Source organism: Anabrus simplex, chromosome 4 (genome assembly GCF_040414725.1).
Source record: "Anabrus simplex isolate iqAnaSimp1 chromosome 4, ASM4041472v1, whole genome shotgun sequence".
NCBI classification, from domain to species: domain Eukaryota; kingdom Metazoa; phylum Arthropoda; class Insecta; order Orthoptera; family Tettigoniidae; genus Anabrus; species Anabrus simplex.
In genome coordinates this window covers 369,623,448-369,635,677 of record NC_090268.1, presented here as the reverse complement: position 1 = coordinate 369,635,677, position 12,230 = coordinate 369,623,448, and positions in this window count along the sequence as shown.

Here is a 12,230-nt window from a genome sequence, read left to right as displayed (position 1 = left end):
AAACCACCTAAGTGACACTTTTATCAAAATTGAGTTTTTGACAGGATTGTACTATTCGGAGATAAATACATTGTTTTTAGCAGAAACAAACCATATTCCATACAAGCAATGCTGTTAGGTTCTTTCTGCGGTAAATGCATTCCACCATTCATGACAGTTGGTGGCCCTGTTAATATAACCTGTTTTGTGACTCACACAGAAACACACAGTTGTGCGTTTCTTATTGAATCTTTATGACAGAGTTCAGTTTGAGACGATTACGCATAACTTCCCTGTCCGTGGCCACTCTTTTTCGCCTTGTGACAGTGATTTTGGAAGTATTAAACGGCTCTTTAGGAAGGAGGTCAGAATTTATACTCCAGATGAGTATGCTGAGTAAGGCAAGTGTGTCTGGACGTTTTACCGTTTATCATCTTACCTCGGACGATGTCTTAGGTTTTGAACATTGGTGGCCTATATCGTACAGGAAAATAACAAACTCTAATGAAACATCAGGCAGGGAAGTAACACGAGAACGTAAGAAGCCATTCAAGGTTTCTGGTTACAAACAGTTTCTGTACTATAAAAATACTTCAGGACAAGTTGTGGCAAAGGCGTTTATTGGAGGATTTTCATCTACTTTCGTACAACTGAAAACTGAAAGCCCACCTGAGCTACCTTTCGAGAAGGGAAAGGTAAGTTGATTAAAATAATATTATTAAAGGGATATAAAATTATTGAGCAAGTAAAAACATTTTGTAGCCAGTCCCTGTTATGAATGGTGTGAAAGCCACCAATTACTCCGAAACGAAAGTCTCCACCGTCATTAAAATCGCCTCCATATTTCGATATTTTTCTGGGCCTAAAGGTTACACATATGAACATCTTAGAATATTTCCTGAAAGGAAAGTGTCCAATTAAGGAAGAAAGTAATACAGTTAAGAAAGTTAACATTAATTGAAGATAGGATAATAACTGAAGGCAGCCGGATAGGACAAATATGTACGTACCAGGTGGACATATAGGAAAATGAAATGTCCCTCACTAAATTGTGATGATGTGAGTAACAGATTTAAGAAAGCGCTAACAGAGGAGAAATTTAGCCGCAGGGATTCTTAGGTAATCAGATAAGAAGATGATTTATGATGTTATTATGGAGGAGGAAAGTGGGTTATATTATTATTTGTCATAAGTCTGTACAGAATTCTCCTCCATTTGCACAGACACTATACATATGTGTATATAAATGCCTGAATGAATGATTCCATGACTGAATTAAATTGTCATGCATGCATGAATAAATGAATGAACGCTTCTCTCCCAGTCACTATGCTGTTATTACTTAAGGCTAAAGAAGCAAGGCAGAGGCAGTAAATGAAAACAAAAAACGGAATTAGAAGAGAAATACAGTAAAACTTAAAGAAAATGCTAGAAAACGCTTTACGGTGTGAAATAATGGGCTACACTCCGCGGTGCTGTTGAAATACTAACAGCCACCGTCAGTGCTATACGAAGACTATTTTAACTTCCAACGGTATTCCACAAATATCCCACAGAATGGCAGCTTGACGTCTCTCTTGCCTTCTGTCCAACCAACAACCACGATTTTACAGGAATGATGACGAAAGTGGCTACGTCACTTCCCTGCTGGCAAGCAGCAAGTTACGCTGCCATGGTAACCGTTAGGTTCGTTGTTGGTTTGCGAGTTTGATGGTCTTCGAAAACAGAGCACGAAATCCGCAAAAAATATTAATTTTCTCCGTCATTTGAAGAGAAAGAATAGACAACAACAATTATTGAAAATGAAGGGACGTTTCACATATAATTAGCAGATTTAGCAGAAAATCAACAGTGTGTGAGAAAATATCAAATAACTCGTGTGATCTCTCCATAAACCTCCGGTTTGTTCCGTGACTTTTAAATCATATGTACATAAAATCCTTTTCCTGGATGAGTTTACTCTAAATATGAAATCTAGTCGAGATCTACTCAAACTTTTCGCCGTGATGGTGGAACAGATAAACAAAGAGACCAACAGACATGAAAGCTAAAAACCATTGTTACGGTCATGAGTTGATCTAAACGGATAAATATCTGAAAAATTGGCAAAATAACGGAAATTACAGGCAGTGAACCCCCTAAACCTTTTTTATATAGATTGTTACCGGGGTTGGTGGACCAGCAGAGGTGAAAGAAGGTGCCGGGGCGAATGGGTCTAACTACAAAATCAAAGTTAATTTAAAACTTTAACAAAGGTTATATTTTCTTTTAAATTTCAACAATCGGCAACAACAAAACTTTAACAACTTTTCACTAGGTGAGATAACAATAACATATCAGGTACCATGACAAAGTTAATACAAGGCAAATACATCCAAAATTTGGTGACAGTTTAGTAATCCGGGCTTCCAGCCCCCCGCTTTACATTTCCTGAGCTCTCAGCTCGACCTTACAAAATATTACAATTTCACACAAGGACAGAAAACCCCTAGTCCCTGGAGCACTTGCTCCCAACTTCAAATATCAAGCCTCCCGGAGGCACAGTTACCACACTTGAAAACAGCTGACACGCTCTCAGTTTTTCAAGCCTATTCAAGGCAATATCAGACTTTACAATACTTGCCACCAAGGCACAACTTACAAAAATGAAACGGGGGTATCTTGTACCGAACCTACTGGGCCTTAGCAGAAAAAGAACAGGTTAAGTAAATGGTCCGAAACACCAAATTGAATGGAGGCGTGTACTTGCACTCCTAAATATGAATTCTTAAAACCTAAAAGGCACTAGGCCGATGAAACAGGGGCTATTCCCAAACTATGGAGGTGACTCGTATAAGAATATTTAAGACATTGCGGAAAGGAAGAAAACGAGTTACCAAAACGTAGTCACCTCAAACCAATATGAAGGGGAGCTCGAGAGGGTAAATCACTCTCTATCTCCGAATTACGGTTACAGATTTTATGAAATTTTCACATTAGCCGGCAGAATTTACATTTTAGAGAAGTAGGTTACATATTAAAGTTTCAGACCTATCCCTCGGGTTAAACTGCGAAGCTAGTAAGAAATGAAGATGTTAAACGGCCATTACCTTGCTGAAGAACTGCTGCCTAATGAAAGAGGCACCTCCCGCCTCCTACTTCGCATACACACACTTAGATGTTGATCAAATGGTCAAGAGACGTGAAAATCCGCAGTTTATAAACCCTCGGGGAAGGTTCGAGACCTTTCATGAATAATCAAGCCACACCCTCTCAATTTTATTGGATCATACAAAATTTACACTCAAAGTCGAAGAAGAAATCCAGGATTGGTCGGAAATTAATTACAAAAATTAGCGATTGGCTGGATTCAAAAGTGGCGGAAAGAAAAGATAAATATTGCCAACCCACAAATGAATGAACGAAACTTAGTAAAGAAAAAACTTATGAACACAAAATTTCTTCAAATAAAGTTCCTTCACTTCGCACCAGGGTGCATGATGATAGTTTTTTAGCAGTGACATCTATGAGAGAATGTCCACACTTCTTGGTCAATTGAAAACAAAACGAGTTGAAATTCACACAGTCCTGGAAGCTTCACAATCACAAAATTAAGGTAGTGACATCTTCTGAGTAAAAGTTTAAGGAGGTCTAGTTCCAAGTTCAGTGTTTCTCCAGTAGAGGAGTTCTAATTGGTGCAAGATTTAAATGTGTGGCGTAGAGGTGTACCTCCCGGTACATAGATAATAATTATTATCATCACATTTGTGTCGAAAGCAAATTCATTTAAGTACGTACCATGAAGTATCCTGGAGCAGTAGAAGGTAATGGCTTCCATCATTCCTATCTTTAGCACTAACTGAGAGAGAATGGTAATCACAATTCCCGGCCTCGCTTTCACACAATGAATTAGTATGATTAAATATTTTATTGCATTCTGAAGGATCTTCAGGGCCATGTGTGGTTTTGGAAAGAGAAGTCTCTCTTCTAAATATTTTGACTCCCTGACTGGTTTTCGAATCCTCATGAATCTCAGTTTCATATTTATATAATTCCTAAATTGACAGTTAGTAAGACGTGAAATATGATAATTGAATATTAATATTTCAACGTTTTTCACATTATTTATTAATACAGATTATTGGGCTAACATAGTATAATTAACTGCACTAGGATTTATAATGAATACTCGTTACTTTCAATTTCGATCTATTCCGACGTACGCTAACGAAGTTTATGTATCTTTGCAAACGATTGTGTAGAATAATAATACTAGAAATTCTAAAACTGACAATTAATGGTTTGAAATTTAGATGATAACGGTATTCTAGATGCATTTCGATGATCTTTCTTCCATCCTAAAACGTATTATTCGAAGTATCCATAGACATTGAACATAGGTCTGATAACTAATGATAAAATTATCGTGAATTTGTTTCATCGGATTGAGTATGTATTCAACCCTCAACCCTTCCTGCCTTTGAAATGTGGCACCGGCTTGAGACATCACAGGGTCGCTGACTGGGTACTACCCACAGAAACCTCTTCGAATATTATGAAACTAATCTTAAATTAATTACACAGGAAGGATAAAAAGAGAAGAAAAAAAATGATTAAATAAAATCTGAATGAGAACCTTTACGAACACAAAATTTATTAAACTAGACTTTGGCAAAGCAAAATATTTCTTTACAAATCAATAAACTCTTCGGACCAAATATTGTTTATAACCTTTTGTCAACTCCGACAATAAATTTTAACATCATGACTCATAAATTTTCAATCCCCTTCCAAATGACATTATTCAAATTTGATTACTATTTCCTTTTATCTTATTTACCAACTCTACTCTAAGGCCTCAAAATTTAACTCAATTCCATTCTGCTCACATTTGGTTATCACCATATTTCAAATTTTCAATAATAAAAACAAATAATCATTATAATAATTTACCATCGTATTTTCGTGAATTCGTCAGAGTGACCTTTAAAATATTAATATACAACCAGACTTCTTCATTTATTCTCTAAGTAAACAAATTCAATTACTCTCTCTCGACCTTCAAATTACAACATCACTACTATAAACCTTGTAATTGCAATTACTAATTACCAAATTATCTACTTGATTATAGCCTTCCATTTAAAAATGCATGAGGTTATGTAAATTCATTAAGCACAACATCCGCCGTGTAATCCATGAACTCGTCATTTGAATTAATTAAATTCATTAAATTCATTTTTATTCACTAAATTCGTGACCATCACGTCAGTAGAATTTGTTACCTCTAAAATCAAAATTTTATCCAGTTACGTTTGTAAGATTTGTTAAATTAATCAAAATTTTGATATATCATAAAATTATTCATCACAAAAATTTATATAAAACAATCCCTATTATTATTTGAGTCCGAAACTATTTACTTATTCTTTCTCAATACCATCCTCCACTCATATGAATGCCGATAATATGGAACGTACGCACGAAATCGATAGTAACCCTGACATAACTAAATTAAGTTAATTCACCGATTCATCTAAAATTAAAAATATCTCGCATATGCTTAATTAGCTGTTTATTAACACAAAAACATACCCTACCCTGTAGCAAGACCTACACTACAATGATAATGCACCTTAACCTACACTGAATTTACAGACAAGGGTTAGAACCTCACTGTCACAAGTACATACAACCTCATGAACTGAATTCAACATCAAAAAAAATATATTGCAACTGCAAAACAGAATTTACATTGCTCATACACTGAAGAACATATAACATAACAAGCACAACATAATTCAATCATATAGTCACAGGGGAAATCCTTACCCACTGACTCGGCCGGGCAACGAACTCCGACCCTCAACATGGCATCATTACAGTGACCTATCACTACACTTGCCGCAATGATCTGTCACGAAGTCTAGCTATCATTATTTAATCTAATTGTGCTGTCCTGAGTTCCACAAACAGAATTTTTCTTACGGATGAACGCGATATTTTGTTACTTATAAGACCCTACCCACGTTACAAGGCTCCCTCTAATACACAACGCGCCGACCCGGTCTGTAGCCTTATCTCACGCCCCGGCTCATTTCGTTAACACGGCATTTAACTTGTCCGCACCCACTTAAATTCTCTCTCTACTCTAAATGAAGCCATATGTTCCTCCACAATATCATGCGTCTGTGCGAACAGTTACTAATTATATATAACACTCTCAATATGTTTTATTCATTTCATATTTCACGTATTATTCTACATTTTTCACTCCATTATCAGGAACCCGTATATCATTATGCCGGTATTTACACATATATGGCGCTACACAATCATTGGTTCGACTCTTGCGGTTGGCATTTTGTGTCTTAGAGGCCCCTACTTCAACACTAGCTAACTACCTCTCGGATAAATTTTAGGATGACATTTATTCCCTACAGCACAAATTTTACTCATTGATTAACGGTACACGTTACTTACTGATGACATATATTTCCCAAAATCCCACTGTAATGTGCCATAAATCCCGGGTTCGAATCTTGGGTCAGTGAAAATTTTCTTGACGAACTTTTCATGCGACATACCAATTAAACTATCTACTCCCTCTGACTAATATTTTACTGATGCCTCCTAACTTACGTTAAACATTTACACACACACACGCACGTTAATATTTATTAGAAGATCGCGCACTAAGGAAACTCATTATTTCACACACGTAACAGAAGATCATTATTTACACACATTATTTCCTCACTCGCGAAGACCATTTCAACACACGCTGTAATATCACAAGATTTATTCCCCCCTAGGCATCAGTATAAATTTACCTAAAATCTAACTATCCTTGCTACAGTACTAAAAGGAAATAAACGAATAATCATGCATTAATATATTTACACATTAACAGCTAATCATGCACATGCCAGATATAATGAATCAGGGTACTTATCGACTCGGCGACGCTCCATACTCAGCTCCACGGCCTCATGGTTTCAGGTCGGCCCCATGATGTGCTTAAGCCATCATTCTAACTGCCTGAATACCTGAACTAATACCACTCTTCATCACCATGGTCTTCATTTGTAACTTAAATGACTTTACACAACTTCACTTCTGAATACACTAAAACACATATAAAAAAAACACAGATATAATTAAATTATTCTAACACACAAACACTTATTCACAATTGTAGTAAACACTTTATCTCTGCTCTGTTCCGCGAGTTTCACGTGGCACTGAAAAGCGTCCTCGCATCGACCTCGCTCCGATCCTATTTTCGGTTAATATCGTAAAAATCACTTTCTTGAGTTTTACCAGATTTTGGTCGTTATTGAATTAACAACGTAGTCTATTTTACCCGTAGTATGCTATCGACTACCAATTAGCGGACTAAAGAATGCCCCAGATTAGGGTTCCTCATGAACCACATATACGATGCGTCCGACCCGTTCAAATTTCCGTAGCAGAGTGACTCTTCTTAGCGGCACGCGTCCTCTTCAGGCACGCCGGATCCTAGATAGGGAGCTCGGGGAACCCCATCAACAATGATGTAACGTCCCGTCACATATGCCTGCAATTATTTATTCCAATAAGTTGTTACAAATATGCCGTCTTTAATTATTATTCTCAAAATAGTTCAATATTGTTTTCACCTTATCCCCTGGTGGATTTAATTATTTTTAAAGGTCATTTAGACAGCATCCATCTTTAATTTACCCCCATCATTCCAAAACTTGCTATGCTGCTATTCGCTGCCTGAAAGTGTTGCCAACTTAAAATTTGTGACCTTGGTCACACGTCTCATGGAATATTCCAGCACTTCCCATTTCATTATCAACTGACCCTGACACGTGGAACTTGTCTTTAAACTTGTGCAAGCGAAATGGCGCCACACATCCGGCCTATAATGTAACTGTGTTTCATTTCCTTGTATGCCATATTAAATTATAATATTCTAAAGACAATGCTATGAGCCAATTGGGCTCAGTATACTAGTACCTTATGTATACCACACTTCATGATTGTGTTTGATAATAGTGAATGGTTTGGACGGAGTCTTGGATAAGGAGTACAAGATCAAAATGAATAAGTCCAAAACAAAAGAAATGGAGTGCAGTTGGACGATGTCAGGTGATGCAGGAAATATTAGATTAGGAAATGAAGTCTTAAAGGAAGTGATGAATATTGTTACTTGGGTAGTAAAGTAACTAATGAACGCAGAAGTAAGGAGGACATAAAAATGCAGACTAGCACAAGCAAGGAAGGTCTTTCTTGAGAAAATAAATTTGCTCACTTCGAACACTGAAGTTGGAATTAGAAGTTGCTAAAGACTTTCGTCTGGAGCGTGGCATTGTATGGAAGTGAACCATGGACTACAACTAGCTCAGAAATAAAAACAATAGAAGCTTTTGAAAGGTGGTGTTACAGAAGACTGCTGAAGGTGAGATGGATAGATCGAATCACGAATGAAGAGATAGAATCGATTTGGTAAGAGGAGATCGATTTGGATAAATTTTAAGAAAAGGAGAGATAGAATGATAGGACACATTTTAAGACACCCAGGACTAGCCGGGCTTAAGTGGCTCAGACGGTTGAGGCGCTGGTCTTCTGAACCCAACGTGGCAGTTTCGATCCTGGCTCAGTCCGGTGGTGTTTGAAGGTGCTCAAATACGTCGGCCTCGTGGCGGTAGATTTGCTGGCACGTAAAATAAGTCCTGCGGGACTAAATTCCGGCACCTCGGCGTCTCCAAAAGCCGTAAAGGTAATTAGTTGGACGTAAAGCAAATGACATTAAAAGCACCCCGGAATTGTTCAGTTGGTTTTTGAGGGAAGTGTAGGAGGTAGAAACGGTAGATGTATACCAAGGTATGAATATACAAACAGAATAGAGCAGATGTAGGATGCAGCAGTTACGAAGAAATGGAAAGTTTAGCATAAGATAGGTTGGCAATGAGGGCTGCATCAAACCAGTCTTTGGACTGATAACTCAAACATCAACAACAATGGTGTCCTAGATTTTTAACGTAACTTAGTTGATATTTGGAAGTTATATGTGTAGAATGTCTTAGCTTTAGTATTTTAATAAATTTATTTAAATTCGAAAATTTTGTTTGAAATGTTTTAGGTTACAAACCATATAGCAATTAAGTGAAGTAGTATTAACCTATTTATCACTTGTGTCCGTACCTTAAATAAATACGTTATTTATTGGGAAATATTATTCGTATTTGTCAGCCGTGTATGAGACTAGATTGTTAACAAGTTCATGGGATCTGGGAGTATAATAATGTCCTCGTTTTTCTCTGTTTTCTCTTGTAATTCATCCGCGTTCTTTCCTTTTAATCCCTACCATAAAATCGAACTGTGCTTTGAGGATTGTACTCTGCATTAGTTTCTCAGTGAATTAGGCTGTTGATGCTGCCACGATATCCCATCCCGTTGCCTGCCAGGAAGTCAAATTCATGGACTTTAACCTTCGCAAACACTTATTTCCGGAGTTAGGAGCGAGCCGAGATCGGAAGTCTCCTATAAGCTGCGCCAGAGCAGCGCGCTGTGGTAACGCAGGGAGGTAGTCAAGTGCGCCCCCAGTCTGCGATAGGACGAGGCTTGGTGCGGGTGGATCGCGAGCTAGTCCGTCAACAGGAGCGCGGAAAACACGAAGCAGTTCGTCTGTACTTTCGGCGGCGCGTGGTAGTGACAGTGATTTTGGTGTGTGTGTGTCCGGTTAACATGGTGTTATTCTGTATTGCGGAGTAAAACAATTCGAATGGGAAATACTGTCAGGTAAGTTTTATTTCATTGAAGTTAAATGGGGCATTAGATATTAATTAATACTAAGCCATAAAAATCGTGGCGTAATTTGCCAAAAAATTTAATAATATCGTGAAAAATGAATTCGTTACAATCTTAGAAATGTATCCGTAAAAAGTTTAGATAGCAGAAGAAACTGCACCAGCGTGCATAATTCGCGATATGATGAAAAATTACTAACTTTATATTACTCAACAATTTATAACGTTGAAGGTTTTTATTCGCTAGTCCGCTGCGATTTTATGTCTAGGATGGTGTACTTAATAGTTATTATTCCGCATACGGAATTCTCCAAATTAATACGGATTGTCTTGGCACCTTGTGTCCTGTACTGATGAATAGTCGTTCACAATATTATAACGTATTAACACTCAAAGGAAAGCAAATTTATCTATCAACGGAACTTATCAAACTACACCTGACCGGGCGAGTTGGCCGTGCGCGTATAGGCGCGCGGCTGTGAGCTTGCATCCGGGAGATAGTAGGATCGAATCCCACTATCGGCAGCCCTGAAGATGGTTTCCCATTTTCACACCAGGCAAATGCTGGGGCTGTACCTTAATTAAGGCCACGTCCGCTTCCTTCCAACTCCTAGGCCTTTCCTATCCCATCGTCGCCATCTGTGTCGGTGCGACGTAAAGCCCCTAGAAAAAAAAAGACTACACCTGGCAGGAAAAAGTAGACCGAAGAATCCTTTCTTTCTTATTCCATTTATCATCCAGGGTTGGTTTTTCTCTCATACTCACCGAGCGATCCCACCTTTACCGCCTCAAGGGCAGTGTCCTGGAGCGTGAGACTTAGGGTCGTGGACACAACTGGGGAGGAGGACCAGTACCGCATCCAGGTGGCCTCACCTGCTATGATGAAAAGGGGGCTTGTGGGGAAATGGGAGGATTGGAAGGGATAGACAAGGAAGAGGTAAGGACGCGGCCGTGGGCTTAAGTTAGGTACTATTCCGACATTTTCTTGGAGGAGAAGTGGGAAACCACTGAAAACAACTTCGAAGATGGCTGAGAAGGGAATCGAATCCCCTCTATTCAGTTGACCTCCCGGGGCTGAGTGAACCCTGTTTCAGCCCTCGTCCCACTTTTCAAATTTCGTGGCAGAGCCGGAATCGAATCAGGTCCTTCGGGGGTAGCAGCTAATCACAATACCTGCTACACAACAGAGGCAGCCATGTCGAAGAATCATCATCATCATCATCTGTTTACCCTCCAGGTTCGGTTTTTCCCTCGGACTTAGCGAGGGATCCCACCTCTACCGCCTCAAGGGCAGTGTCCTGGAGCTTCAGACTCTTGGTCGGGGGATACAACTGGGGAGTATGGCCAGTACCTCGCCCAGGCGGCCTCACCTGCTGTGCTGAACAGGGGCCTTGTGGAGGGATGGGAAGATTGGAAGGGATAGGCAAGGAAGAGGGAAGGAAGCGGCCGTGGCCTTAAGTTAGGTACCATCCCGGCATTCGCCTGGAGGAGAAGTGGGAAACCACGGAAAACCACTTCCAGGATGGCTGAGGTGGGAATCCAACCCACCTCTACTCAGTTGACCTCCCGAGGCTGAGTGGACCCCGTTCCAGCCCTCGTACCACTTTTCAAATTTCGTGGCAGAGCCGGGAATCGAACCCGGGCCTCCGGGGGTGGCAGCTAATCACACTAACCACTACACCACAGAAGCGGACCATGTCGAAGAATACCAATCAAAATTTGTTATTTTGTGTCCATCGAAAAATAACTCCGTTTAAAAGAGTAGTATAAGCAGCAAAACTGCCACGAGGTAACCCCGTATACATACGTGTAAGTTACCTGTATTACTTTTATTACCGTTGCTCATACCCTTCAGGAGCTATAACAACGCTACTGTTGTTTTTTCATAAGCGAGGTTTAATAATAATAATGTTATTTGCTTTACGTCCCACTAACTACTTTTAAGGTCTTCGGAGACGCCGAGGTGCCGGAATTTAGTCCCGCAGGAGTTCTTTTACGTGCCAGTAAATCTACCGACGCGGGGCTGTCGTATTTGAGCACCTTCAAATACCACCGGACTGAGCCAGGATCGAACCTGCCAAGTTGGGGTTAGAAGGCTAGCGCCTTAACCGTCTGAGCCACTCAGTCCGGCTAAGCGAGGCTTAGTAGATCAGACGGTACAGTGTTAGCGTTCTGAGGGGAAGTTGCTGGGTTCGATCCTGGCTCATTCCGATATATTTGAAAGTACTCAAAAATAACGCCTCGCATCAATTGCTTTATTGACGCTTGAAAGAATGCCTGTGAGACCAAATTTCGGCTCCTCGGAGTTTCCGAAAACCGTAAAAGTAGTAAAACACATAACATAATTTATTATTTCTACAAGAGCTATAGTAACGTTAGTGTTCATTATTTATTTCAGGATCCATAACAACGTTACTGTTATACATTATCTATAGGAGATAGTAACAATGTCATTATTGTAAATTATATTTA